The sequence below is a fragment of the Hirundo rustica genome, chromosome 1, assembly GCF_015227805.2.
Source record: "Hirundo rustica isolate bHirRus1 chromosome 1, bHirRus1.pri.v3, whole genome shotgun sequence".
In the NCBI taxonomy this organism is placed as follows: Eukaryota; Metazoa; Chordata; class Aves; order Passeriformes; family Hirundinidae; genus Hirundo; species Hirundo rustica.
Genome location: NC_053450.1, coordinates 75,689,676 through 75,704,554, shown reverse-complemented (window position 1 = coordinate 75,704,554; position 14,879 = coordinate 75,689,676). Strand labels below are relative to the sequence as shown.

Sequence of the window (14,879 nt, the reverse complement as noted above, 5' to 3'; positions counted from 1 at the left end):
GAAAAAGCACTTTCTGATTTGCCCTGATTTCAGAGTCTACAGGATCAGGTCCTACCACTTGCATATAATAAACTTTAAATGCATTTTCTTACCATTCATGAAACATGAGTCTGGAAAAAAGCTAATCACAGTACTGGTTGAAGCCCCATCTTAAAAGGGCCTGTGGCTCTTAAAAAATTCTAACAAAAAAAAAAAAAAAAAAAAAAAAAAAAAAAAAAAAAAACAATGGCCTTTTTCAGAGGCTTTTTCTCTTTATTTTGTACTGTACTTTAAAGCCCTTTTTTTCTTTCCCAGAGTTGTTGGCAGCTATTCCGATGCTGGCTGCAAGAGTGCTTTCCCAGTGCAGGCGGCAGGGATGGGCTATCTGCCCTCTTGCTTCCCTGTCCCAGGAAATTAATGCTGACTGCTGCAGCAAGCCAGCAGGCTGGAGGAGCGTACCTTCCTGCACCCTCAGCTCCACTGCCAGTTCCAGTTAAAGGCTGTCCCCCTGGTTAGGGGGGTTGTCTGTCGCTGGAGAGCCTTGTGCAGGGCAGGATCTGGTCCAGGCTGAGTGTTGGCGCTGCGAGTCTCGTGACACGAGCACGAGGAGCGCGCCACTCCAGCCTGCCGCAGCCGCCTGGGGCTGAGAGGGAAATGTTGGGGTTTACTGCTGTGGACAGTACTTCCATTGGTGCTGTAAATCTTTGTCCTGAGTCTGAGAGCCAAGGGGGAACACCGTTATATAGCCCAAACTGGGGCTATATATACCCCCAAATTGGGGGTAAAATAAATACCATGACCAAAAGAGTTTCAAACTATTCTTCTTTATCCTGTGTTGTTTGGGTTTCAAGATAAGCATGCAACAGAGCTTCAGAGTAGAATTGCCTTTTAATTTTACAATGCCTATGATTCAAGGCTCTTTGGTTATAAATCCCACCAGTTTCAAAGAGAAAAGGCTTAATCCACTAGACACCACTGTGACAAGCATCTGCTTCCTCAAAGGCATCTTTATTAAAATGAATCAAGATAGTCTCCTAGGGGAAAGACATCATGAAAGCTCTGTAATATAAAGAAATACCTTATTTTCCTTAAAGTCTTCTGATCAACAGCAGAAGATGTATTACAGACTGAAAAAAATTACAGTATTTGATTATGTACTTGAGTGGGCTGGTCTTTTGTTCAAAGTTTGTTCAAAGCTATAAGTCATATAGCTAACAAAAATTAAATTCTTCATCCAGATTTGAACTGTATTTGTTGAAGAGATTGTTGACTTACAGAATTATTGCATCTCAGTTCCTACTATAAAATAAGGGATTTGGCACTCTTGCCTGGAGTTGAGAAATCAATCAGACTGTAGCTTAAATTTGCAGTGATGGCAACAGGTCTGCTCCACTGTAACCTCAGCAAAGGATTTTCTCCAATATCAAACACTTATAAAAGAAACATAAAGTCAGGTCTTCAAAAAAGAGAATGCAGTAGTAGTAGGGGAGTTGCCTCATAGACTGTGAAGTATGTACAAAGAGATACAGTAATTGCCTCTGCTTCTAAGTTTATGAAAATACAGTCCTTATGTTTAAGGCAGTTGGGTCTTATGGCAGGGTGGGAGGCAATTTGCTGGGCTTTTAAAGTCAGTTCAGCTACCTGTGGTGAGACCTGACGTGTGAGGACAACTGGAGCACACCAGGTTCTGGCCCGGATGGCAGACAGGGAGTGTGTACAGACCTGCCCCATGCCTGAGAGAGAGCTGCCAGGGATGCATTCGAGAATGGAGAAGGTGAGAGGAGGGCAGTGTAAAGGTCTAAAGGATCTGACAGTGGGCAGCAGTGAGAAGCTGTTTTCTGTGATGCCTTTTACTGCTCTTTACAAAGAGTGTGATGACCTAAAAAAGGCTGAAGTTGCTGTTAGATGAACCCACCAGGGACAAATCTGCTGGGGTTTCTATGCTGCCCACCAGCAACAGGCAGAGACATGCATGTTCCTGGGGATTGGGCCCCAGAGCTCACTGGGGTTAAGAGTCCTATGTTGTCATCACAGCAGTCACCAATTTCAGAGAATTCACTGCCTGCAGTGAATCTGGGTTGATACGAGAGAAAGGCTTTTTTGGATCATCTGACCCCCAAATTAGATTATTCAAGACAGGTGTCATGACACCGGCATTCACTTTACTCTTGTCACAGTCATGGTTTTGGACCATGGGTTATGGACCGAAGAATTCCATATAGAGACTTTAGAAAATATGTATGCTGTGCAGCATCACTAAAATCTATAAATACCTGGTGTAGAAAACTATGCTTTTACAGTTGCAGTAGGCTGGTTTTGAAGATCCCCCTCTTCAGGATCACAGTTGCCAAATGACAGTCCTTTGGAGGATCATCCCACAGTACTTACACAGCTCTTAAACTGCAGTTCCTAAGCTGGATCATTTCTTGAATACCAGCAGACTATAACCTAGTTTAAGCTCCAGTTATACATTTTCCTTTGGGACCTGTGACTAGTATGAGCAAGTTTCTTCTAGACTGCTCGGAACAAACATAATGGATATCAGCAAGAACATGACCAAAGGGAGTAGCAATTAAAATCATCATGTGGCATTATCTCAAAAGAAATTTTCATTTTCTTAGTAAGTATACCTTCCAGTTTTTGTTGTAAGACACAACCAGCATTGACTGCTTCAAAATATTTCAGATGCTTGGTTCCACTACAACTCTGCAAGGTGTGTTCCAGGACCTCATGTCCCTGATATCAGAAAGAATTTATTTGTCAAGATCAGCATGGACTAATTTGTTCCTGACCTGCACCTGAAGATTTGGTAGTCTTAGTGCCTTCCTGGCACTTGGGTCCTGGAAGTGCTCCTCTGGTGGCTGTGCATATCCTAATTTCAATTTTTCTACTATGCAAGTAGAAAAGCAGAGTTCTGTCGGGATCACTGTGTGCTGTTGGCTTTGTTCATGTGTCTGCAGTGTTTGCATTCTGGGATTGCACACCACCCCTACGAGAGCTTCAGCATTATATTTACCCCTAGGGTGTATGCCACTGCAGTGCAAGTTGGTGGCCTTAGCATCATCACATTTTAGAAGCTGTTTTGGGGGCACTAAATGCTTTTGTCCAGCTGCCCTGCAGGCCTTGGCTAGGCAAGCCCAACAGCAGTATTTTGTCCTTTGGCATTCAAGATTCAGCAAAGGATAAATTGCAACCTGTTTTTCTTGTAGACAAGAGAAACGTAGTGAAGTATTCACTCAGGTTACAGGCTGTGCTACACAACCAAAGCAAGCCAGCTCAGTTTTTCAGCCCCCATAATGGCAGTAGTATGACACTTAGCTCTCTCTCCCTGCCTAGGAATCTTGGCAGGATGCCCATCCAAAGCCAATTTTGTACTTTGCATTGGAGCAACTCAGAGATAAATTATAGCTGTCCTGAATTAATGTTTTACATCCTCTGTACTTTCCTGCTCATCAGCAAGAGGACAAAAAACCTCATTTATGGAGAAGATAGAAAAGAGATTGCATCTCTTTTGACTTTGTGGAAATAGAGGAGTAAATGTAGAAAGTAGAACAAGGCTGGTCTGGGGGCCAGGGGGACTATAATGGGAGGCTGGTCTCCTGATGAAACCTCAGCACAATGTAGAGTAGTGCTGTGAAAACGTGGTAGATAGTCTATCTTTGCTGCATTTCTTACCGCTTTTGAAATCCCTCAGTAAAGACACCCATTATTTAAAAGCAGTGACTCAGAGAACCTATTAGGCAAAATCACCTGTTGCACTATGGTGTACCAGGATCAGTTTTGCTTAAGCCTTGAGAATCCCTCAGTGTTATTCCTGAACTTAAAAAGTCAGACTCTTGTGCCTGTATAAAACAAATGAAAAGGAGTTAGTAAGTTTTACCTGTGCAATTCAAGTCAAGGAGTTAAAGGATGTAGGGTAATAGAAAAATGTTCATTGCAATTGAAAGAATCACTTTTAGCAAGAAGGGATCGCTGCATCAGGAATACAGGAGTGAGAAAGGATGTCACTAAAGACAGTTTTAAGCTTGGATTAAGTCTGGTAGCTAGGAGAGCGTTGAATTTGTCAGGGGTGTCATGGTGGTGAATATTCTGCTGCTGAAGGAGTCTGTAGAAGTGCTGTTAGCAAAACCCAATTTAAGAATTACTGTGACAACATTAGCAGTTCCTCAGTGGAGAAAGCCATCCATAATATGTCTGGTTGCCTCTTTAGCTGCAAGATTTTTTGTAATTTTTTTTTTTTTTAATTTGTGTTTTGTGAACCCAGAGATAGACACCTTTGAAATTAGATTAAGCATCAAACTACAACACATATTTGGCATTATGAAGAACAGTCACAAATTGACTTGTGACTGCAGATCTGATTAAGACTCACCCCTGCTGGACACATCAAAATCAAAGTCACAAGACTTTCTACAACTCCCTGGGTGCTTGCAAGGCTCTCTTTTGCTGTGGAGAACACTGCCTAGGTACTGCTTAAAGAATTCTGTGTAGAAGCGCTAGCTAGGGATTTTCTGAAGGTATTAGGCAATTAATTATTGCCAGGCATTTAAAGATTAGTCCAGTGGACCCATGTCTCTGTGGCCTCTGTGTCCCAGTATATTCAGAAAAAATGCTTTTATGACTCCCTCTATAAACTTAACATGTTTCCTTGAGGTACAGAGGAAAAGTTTGAAGCATTGATACATTTTCCGCATCTCCCCTTTTTCTTTGAATCCAGTAAGGACAGAGCATATCTAGCTTGATGGCATTTCAAATGAACTGGTATTTCACCTTATTTCCATTGTCACAGAAGGCCATTAATGATAAGAGCAGCAATTTGGCTCCCAGCTGCCATGAGATAACATAAGCAGCAGTAATCAGGTTCTCCCATGGCATCCCACGCTTCTAGGTCAGAAGGGTATTTTCAGCCTTGCTTGTGTCGAAATATTACTGTGCTTCCCCTTGTGAAAGACAGGGTATTTCAAAAAGAGTGCATCATTTCTAGAGAAACTTCTTTGTTACTTGTGCTCCATATAGCCACCGTCTGGAAAAACCCATGTGCAATAATTTCATTGTGGGTTGACTTGTTGACTTTGTGTTATTGGATACTGAGAGACTGAGAGAACCACCTGAGTTATTTTTAAATGGAAATGTTAGCCAATCCTGTCAACAACACCTGCAGGAACCGGGCAAGGAGTCCAAGGTCCTCAAAACTTAGGCTGGGAACAGAGAAGACTAGATTTTCTGAGGGAAAATTTTACTTTGGGGAAAGGCTACCTCTTCTCCTTTCTGTCTTCCTCCACCCCTTCTCTTTACCTACTGCTTTCCATTTATTTTAAACAGATACATTAGGCTAAAGTCTAAAGGAAGAATTACTGGTTTAGTGAGACTGTCACTTTCTGCAGATACTGAAGTATTGGAAACTTCTGTAAAAAACTGGAAATACTTTAAAGTGTGTTTTGCACTAGCTTTAGAGAAACAAAACCACATCCTCCATCCACAATTTGCTTTCAAGTCCACTGAGTAATGTTAATCTCATCCTAATAAAGCTGCTACAAAGTAAGTATAAGAATAGGGGAACCACCCCCCACCAAAAAAAAACACCAAAAAACCCAAAAAAACAAAACAAAAAACAAACAAACAAACAATCAACCAAAAACAAACAAACAAACAAAAAACAAACAAAAAAACCCCCAAACACAGGTACAAATGAAAGGTTTTCCTACTGTTGTTGCGGACTTTATTTGTAATGGGTTTTTCCAGCAGAGGAAACACCAAGTTTGTATTTAGGCTGGTGATCTGGGTGCCCTCTGTTTGTCTCTCCTAAGCAGTTAAGACATGAGCTATTCTGGCAGCTCTACACTTGCCTGCACAGGCACTCACACCTAACAAACTCAGCTTTGTGTAGCCCAAACTGTGCTTTGCCCGGCCGACAGCGTGCTGGAGGGAGCAGCTGCTTAATGACAGCCCTTAACCAGCCGTGCTCCCTGCTCCCGACACAACAGCTGAGGAAAATATCAGACCTCAAATATGTTCTGCTCGGCTGAAGATGGGCAAAGCCCTGAGACATAAGTAACAAGTCCGTGCTGGGCCACTTGTGCAGATAAATGTGTCGAGAGTAAGCTAATGGACAGCAGATAATTGCATGGTGCGCTAAGCACACGCAAAGGTGGGGCTGTACTACGTGTTTGGGGACAGCTGGTCAAGCTCCAACTTCCAAAGTCAGGCACAGAAGTCTTGTTTGATGGTTACGTGTATTTTTTGTCATCACAGTAGCCTTGACGTGTATTTTATTGATTATTCAGGGGGTTTTGACATAGTGCAGTACTTAGGCTTCTTCCTAAGCTCAGTCATTGGACAAGTCAGGAATTTTATGCATTTGCTCAGCAGGCTTCTTACCTCTCCTTTCTGCAGTGAGAGAGAGAACATTCACTCATACTGAATGAACAAAACCAGCAGAATTGCTTTGGTTTGCTTTAGCCTTTCGTCATGTTCAAGAAATGTTCATTAAATAGCAGAAACTCAGTTGCTTTACATATTTTGCCTAGCTCTGCTGACAGCAGAGGACTTGCAGTTTGTGGGGTACGCTTACTTTGGTCTGCTTCTGACTACTGATGAATTTGAACCACGTTAGGGGAGGGAAAGAGCAAAGAGCAGATAACAAAAGCTAGTTCCCCTTAATTTTCACACTTTTGACTTCTGAGTAACAAATTTGTTCTTCTTCTTCACACAGAACCCCAAAATAGGTGTTTGCATGACTGTACTCCAGTGAAGCAACCCACCTCTCCCAGATGACTACCAATTCTAGCAAAATCAGCCATTTGAAACAGTAGCAGCAGTGGGCTAATCTCTAGAGCAGCCATGAATTGGTAGGATAGTACACATGGTGATAATAAAAGGTTTTGCTGTAGTATTGATGGCCTTGAATTTGATTGTTGGCTTTCACACAGTTTGCTGTGTGTAATTATTACGTCCCTTAAAACCCATGCAGAAAGGGAATTGAGATGATATGTCAATTATTTGTCATCTATGTGGGAGGACGTGGTCTCTGAATCATTAATAAAGAGTGAAAAGTGTATAGAAATAAGAGAAATGAAACAAAAGTAAATTTTACTGATCTTGCCTCTAGGGTCCTTTCCAAAGGAGGCAAAATTGGAGAATCAATCACCTCACAATTCCTGGGAGAAAGAATTCATAATAGGGTACTGCAGCTTCAGTCTGTGGCAAGAGAAGTACTTTGCTCTTTGCTTTGAGCAAATATAGGTAGTGTTTTTGTCTCCTGGTTCCTTAATGTCTTGAACCTGTGTGGTCTCTGCTGTGTGTTGATGCTTGACCTTCACTGCTCTAAGCTTGATGCCCAGGAGCACACAGCACAGCTAAAATACGGGCAAGATTTCTGTGCAGTTGAAATATTTTAACAAGTTTTACTGAACCTGTGCAACTCATATTTTTTAGGTGCTTGGCCAAGTTTTGGTCTTTAATTAATGAAAAATTAAAGGCATTTTTGATAGCTTCTGGCAAATTTCAGAATTTTTCACCAAATGCTTTATGAAAAATTTAAGGAAAATGTTTTTAAAGATCTACAAAGCCAAGGACAAACCTCATTAATTTTCCATAATCCTTCAGCTGGCAAAAATACTTCTGCAGATATGTTGAAGCGTTTGCTTGGTTTGGTTTTTTTTTTCCCCTATTTGAATACTTTTTAAGTGGAAAAAATGGATATACCCTACATACAGGATCTTGTAATTGTGGGTGTCAGGTGACCTTGTGTGAAAAAACATGACTTATAAAAGCTGCTTATGTGAAAACCTATGAAAGCAGAGGCCTGGCTTCATATGCAAGGCATGAACGTAGAAATACAAAAGGACCAAGCATAATATGTAAATTACTGAAAAATACTGAACAGGAGGGGTGAAAATTAGAAGACAAGTGGAGCTGAATAATTTCTTGCCATGCAGTAGGTGAGTGAATGTGGAGGACAAAATCTTTGGTGAAAGTGAGGAGAAGTGGTACTGAATGATGAAACAAAAGATCTTTCAGTAAAAGAGGGGAACGCATGGGAAGTGGAGTTAGGCTCATGCTAGCAAGGGAGGCAGATGTGGACCTTCAGATGCCAGTTTTGGTGACATGTTAAAGTTCAGGATGAGAGTGGCCTCTCAGGAGGTTGCCCAGGGAAGGTGTGGGATCTCTACAACATCTCCCAGGTGTTCAGCCTGGGGCAGCGCTCTAAGCTGGCCCCCAGGGCCCCTTCCAGCTTGAACCTGTCCATGCACTTTGGAGCCTAGTGAGGTGTAATAATGGAGAAAGTGTCACTCTCCATTTCAGGATGAGAGAGCCATGGCCAGTATTTCAGCAAAGGCTGAGTTAGTGCTAATAGAAAGTCAATACGCCGGAGTTGTGAGACTGACAGGTGCGGGACCTGTGTTGATTAGATTTGCTGTGTGCATGCAGATAGGTCTTATAACAATCCTTGCAGAGATTTAATTTATAAACATGAGAAAAAGTGATTTTATGAAATGTGCAACTGATAGTAAATCATCTTACTTTTTACTTTGGGGATGTAGTGTGCAGAAGAGAACAGAGCCTATTTCTGTGGGAAATTAAAAACAAAAGAAGGAGCACTGCTGTAGATACTGTATCACTTGTGATTAAGGCAAATATTCTTTGTGTGTAGCTACATATGATATGCATTTGTATCCTCCCCAGTGTTTTCTAGCACTTGAAAGTAATCAAAATGGAATTTGGTGAAGAAATGATAGCTATTCCACTGGGCATTCTGAAGAGACAGGGGACCAACCTTCCCCTAGTTTTCTGTGTCTCAGTTTATGTCTCTATTTTATTTGTCTGTACTCCTAGACTTAGAAACAGAAGGAGCTTTTGAGAGGGGAATGAGTCTGAGGCATGAAGAAAATCTGAAGACAGATAACCTCAGCCCAGAGTTTGCCATGCTTATGCAACATAATCCCAAATGCTTCTCACCTTTGCAGATTAGCTCCAGGGAAACCTGAATGAAAAGCTTGCGTGCTGCTTTGGGAACAAAGCATTCCCTTGCATGTTTCCCCTTAAATACATTTTGGACAATTGATTAGCATCAGTCAGAGGACACCAGGAAAGTCACCATACAGAAGAATATCTTTGATGTTGCTTTTGTCCTGTGTGCCTAGAAGCACTGCTTGCTTTAAAAAGGCCAGGAGAAGTTAAAGCTTATGGTCTCACCTCAGGAGTCATGTTTCTCTGCAGACATCAGTGGAAATGGCAGTGGTTTAGGTCTCCTTCATGCTGGTGTCAGGCATCCTTGTTCCACACAAGGGTGTGTGTCCTGAAGGGCTTCCCACAGTCATGGCTCATAGCTCTGTTGGCTCTGGGATCAGTGTTCTCCACGTCCCACAGGGAGGCAACCATCTGCAGCAGCTGATTCACCTCTCCAGGATTGCTCCCTGTCATAAGTATTCTGGAACTCTGTCAAATGTAATTCGAAATGAGCCACTTTTTGGCTTCACTGAGTCTGGCTTCTTTCCTGTGGTCCTGCACCACCACTATTATCTATGGTTTATGTATTATTCTGTGCCTCACTGTGCTGTAACCTGTTGTTCATGAGTATCCACACGGGCCCTAGGTGCCCTAGGGCAGTGTGCCATAGCTGTTCCTCCAGCTCCCAGACATGTCCTCCGCCTCTGCCTTCATTTTTGCAGTGGGGAGGTTTTTCCATTTTCACTGAAGTAATTTGCCACTGCTGCCCCAGTTATTCCTGCACCTCCTGGCTGTGCCTGTTTAAAGGTGCAGTTCCCTGATACATCCCAGGTCAAGTGAAAGCTGCAAGTGCTCTAGAACTGTGTTATTTTGAATTTAGGGTATTTAAACTTCTTTCAGGCACACAGCCTGGACGTTGGATAGCGAGTGGCTAGTGTCAACAAGTAAAACTGAGATCTTGATCATGGTCACAGAGTAACAGGCATTTCTGTTACAGTAAGAACCTTGCAAAAATGTTCATTCTTGCTTTTCTTTGCTGCTCAGGGAGGTGAATGGGGAAAATGTTGCAGCCAATGGCATTCTAGTTTTCATGGCTTGTTTATTGTTTCACAGGGTATATGAGCTTTCTTCTTCTAGGCCATATTCTCATTACTTAAGCAGGCAGAGTAAATAAGATTGGGGGGTTTTTGTATGCTTTTTTTAAAGATAAAGTGTGACAGTTGCCCTGCATTGTGAATTAAAAAGCAGCAGCAGCAGAAGAATTTCAGCTCTCATTTTCAGGTCGGTCCTAATGCCCTTCCTCTGGACATTCTCTCCAGAGACAGGCCCCATACCACAAGGTGTTCCTCTCTTAGGACAGACATTTTGTCTTCCTTCAGGTGGGGTTCAGAGCTCTGGTCTCTTGCTGAGGACTGGGATCGTTTCTCTGGGTTGACCCAATGTCAGCACCTGGAGCACTGTGGACGGGGGTGACTGGCTGCTCTCCCACAGCCAGCTTCAGTAATGGAGCAGGGGGAAAGTGGAGTGTTTTAATAGTGGGCTAATAAGAATTGACCTCAGATGGCATTTCAGACATCTGACACATGAGCTACAACAGATGCTGACCCAAATTTAGAGATAATGAATTAGGGTAAAAGCGTTGCAGAGCAAAACAAGACAAACACCAGCTCCCTCCAGAAAGACTCAAAAGAATAAACACTCTTCAATCATAATTTTCAAGATAAAAGGTCTGACTCCCTCTGCCCCTGCAGGGCTCTCTTCATACAGTACATTTGGACAATCTTCTTGAGCCCAAATAAATTTGTGTGTGTTATTTTTCCCCAGTTTTCTCTCACTTCTGTACCTGTGTCTCGCCTATGTCAGAGCACTGCCTGTTTATCTCAGACTGCCCGTGGGGGCTCCTGCATTTATGAGAAATCCATCCTGAAGCAGAGATGCAGCTGCAGTGGTGCTCAGGTAGCACGCACACAGTGATACGATTATTCCATGCTTTCAGAGCACCAGGTCTGTCAGGTGTCCGTCTGTCCAGCAGCACAGTTCTGCAGCGGTGACAGCGGGAGGCAGAACAGCCAGAGCCAGCTGGTACATTTGATGCTGAAGAATTCAGTGTGACAGGATTAGTAAATGAAAACTCAGCCAAGAGTCGTCAAGAGAGAGATTATTTGACACAGGAAATAGGCTGTCCCCTACATCAGCTTGCTCTTTAACTGGATACTTTGGTTTCTCTTCTGTTTTCTTAGGGAATACCAGGTAGGAAGAAAGATACATGCAGAGAAGGGTAATATATTACAAATGTTTTCCGAACCAAACATACATTTGGCCAAGATACTGCCAAATTGAGCAGGTTTTTGATGTCACCTGTAAGTAGATAACTAGCCTGAACAGACTTGAAAACATCTCAGGCAGAAAAACAAGCCATAGGAATATGCCAGCTTCCAGTGTGTCACATTCTGCTTTTCTGGGATAAGCAAAATTGAGCATTGATAAAAATTACATTTCTTGGATTTTACATCCTCCTGTTTAAAACACATGCACTGGGGTCAAGTATTGACTGCACAGTCAGTATTTACCTTCAAATGAAGTAGAAAATGTTTCACAGTTAGATGCAGACTGCTGAAACGTAGGTAGTGTGTCAGTAATAATCAGTTTTAAAAGCAGAAGAAAATTTGTGCAATAGGTGTTGTGGGCTTTTTAGACCTCTAAACCCATACAAAGTGAAATATCAGTTATCCAATAGTCTCTGGGAAGGGAGGTTCATGTAAGTAATGGTCAAACTCTATCGAGCCAGCTAAAGAGACAGCCTTTGAATTTTTGGCAGCAGAGGTGGGTAGCCCTAGATTGGAACCAAACCTTTTCTGCCAGCATTAGTGAATAGTGCTAAAAGTTCATGCAAAATAGGACAAGTTAGACCTTTGACATTTTTCTCACAACTGTTGCTTTTCAAATCACTGCCTTTGCATGCAAAGGTTTGTTGTTAATTCATCCATTATGCATGTCTTAGAAATTTGATAGAGGTCTTATAGGTTCCTTCTAAGAGTCTAAAGCTGCAGTACCCAATTGTAAAGACGTGGTTACTGGCTTGCAGTGTAGTTAAGTATATTTCATATTACTCTGACTTGAATCTTTTGGATGGGAATTTTAAAATGCTAGTCCTCTGATTTTAGTGAACAATAAAGACAGCACATAATTATTCATTTAAAAAAATGGTTCAAAGGGTTGTTAGCAGGTCCTCTTTTAAAGATTTCATCTTTCTAGTGGTAACAAATATGTTATAGAAGACATTGCATAGAAGGAACCGTCTATCTTGGTGCCTGCCTTTTTGAGAAGTATTTTAGGAATATGACTTACTTCAGCGAACCTGTCCATGTGTCTGCCAGACTGTGCTCTATGTGGAAGTGTTCTGTGGGTTTTTTTCTGTTATTTCTAGAAGAAGGGTCAGCAATATCTATGGCTTTGTTTTATTCACATTTGATGAATTGCACTTTCCTGTGACATTTTCACCTGCTACTGTACTGGATTAGTGGTTCATTAAGAACTCAGGCGAAGGTGATGTCACCAACAGTCTGTCTTCCAACATCTGAATTGCCTAGTTATTAATCAAATATGGGATGAATAAGCTGGTCCAAAGTAGGATGGCATCTGAAATGTGTATAATCAGCTAACATGCTGTGTTAAATATTGCCATTAGTATTATTGCTGCCTCGTTCTGTGTGACTTCACCAACAAGCTGCACAAATCTTTGCAGAGGTATGCTTTCTTGTGATATGGATACTACTGATGAACTTTCGTTATTCATTTCTGTTCACACAAAAAGTGTTCAAAATAGAGTCAGATTAAAAAATGGAGGCCTTGCCCTGGTTTATATTGCCCTCCTTTATGACAGATTTAATTGGAAATCTAACAGGAAATTACACTGTCAGATTGCCATGACTGGCATGCCATGAAAGATCAAGAGTCTGTGTCTTTCATACTGCACACCAAAGCAGCTTTATCAGTTATCTGGGAATTTTTTTGTGCATTTTAGGATATCCAATATGACATCAGCAGCTTCAACAGTAAAAATATTTGGAAGTACAAAAGGTAGAAAAGCTATAGAAATTTTCACAGGGAGTTTGAAAATTGGGGATGAAGAGTCTTTTGTTGTCATCTTAAAGTGAAAAAGGAAAAGGCTGCAGAAGCTAAACCATCCCTAAACACAGCCCTATTGACTGTTCATTTCCTAAGGATCTTTCCAAAGAAGCATTTAGAAGGATTGCTTTTTCAGGGCTAGCCTCTAGAGTATTTCGTCATGTCAGCCACACATTCCACAGGAGTAAAAATTCATGGCAACATATCTCTTACAAAAGTCCCTTTTGGATTTTGCCAGTTTACCTTACCTGGTACACAGGGTGTCTCCAGGGAAGATTACTCAGAAGTTATCTACTTGGCTGTCATTTCTTCATTCAAAAGAGATCAGTAAAACCAGACGGGAAGAGAGAGAGGAGTGCTCAAGTCTTCCTCTCTGTCCTACTTAGATGGAAAAACTTAGTTACCCTGGGGCCAGAGTCATGTGGAGCTGTTTTCACTGGCCTGAGGTCTGTGCTAGGCAAAGATTCCTCTCTCTGCAGAGGGATCATAGTGCCATGCTTTCTGACAAAAAGTTATTTCTTAAAGCCATGTTTATCCCATGACCTTGTCAGCAGTGGATTACCATCCTCCACATACTCTGGTATTCTGTAGTTGTACAAAGCAGGAAGGAAGCACTTGTGCTTGTGAAACTGCTGGAAATAATTCAGCTGTTTACATGTGATGAGAAGTTTTTTAACTCGCATGCCTGATATTGGTTAGCTGTTTCTCTTTAAACTGAAGCTGCCAGAAGTGTTTCATTCTTGACAGAAGAAAAAAGAGGGGAAGAACCACAATCAAGGAACCTTTTATTTGGCATAATTTAAGGCTAATTGTCTATTACTGGCAACAGCAATTGGGAGATTCAGTATCTTTTTAGCAAGTTTAAATTAGACAGTTGTAACTCTGTACACACCTTGAAACTGATTACTTCACCGTCACAAGTATCATCACAAAGGACAACTACACTTGACTATTCATTTCAGAGGCCACAGTCTTTCATGAATTGTTTGAATACAGTTTTGTGCACACATTAGGGCTTTTGGCATCAGCAGGTTTAATGTAACTCAAACTGATATCAGTGCAATAGATGGAATTATCTATATCCCAAGAAAAGTTATACAAAGCAGCTGCAGGTATTCCGTATCTAACATAGGGTGTTTTCAGGAAGGAAAAAACTGGAGCAAGACAGATGAAAACATTTGGAGTCTCAGGTATTCGGGTCAGAGCACATTAAAAGAGAGAGATTTGGCAGATATCAAAGGTGGGGAAGTTGGTATTTTCTACAGCCTTTTGCTACGTTGACAGTGCAGCGTTAGTTTCAAAAATTAAGAATGTCTTATAGAAAGTGGAAAAGAGCAGAAGGAAAAATGCTCATTTCTACTTCAGGGACGCAGGTTCTTTTCAAGTCAGTAGGAGCTGCTTGCTTGTATGATCTTTGGAAGGGAAAGTAAAATCAAATAACTGCAACAAAAAGCTTATGCTTACATTTGAAATGGAAGGACTTTACCACAACTACCTGATGATACTCTAGGCGGTTTGTTCATTCAGATAAAGTGGTATTAGAACTGTAAAAGTGCGAGTGAGGTTTGGGTGGTGGCTTGGCGAGATGTTCCTGGTTGGCCTCATTGCCGCAGCCCTGTCAACACACATCAGCTGTAACCCATAGGAACTAAATATTTCTTAAATCATATTTCATCCTTCATGCTTTTTGAATCTGATATTGTTTTAACAGTTTGCTGGGTGTACCAGATGATTGATGCTGTCACACTGCAGATAAAATTTATCATTCTGTCATTTTCAGTCAATACTTTAGAAGTGTTTTGGTTCAAGCTGGAATCTGAAGG

At 41.5% G+C, this 14,879-nt stretch overlaps 1 protein-coding gene across 1 annotated transcript in view; it reads left to right on the top strand.

Annotated features, from left to right (window-relative positions):
• ANKH (ANKH inorganic pyrophosphate transport regulator) overlaps positions 1-14,879 on the top strand; it is a 106,375-nt gene that overhangs the window by 40,031 nt on the left and 51,465 nt on the right. The gene's annotated exons all lie outside the window — the stretch shown is intronic.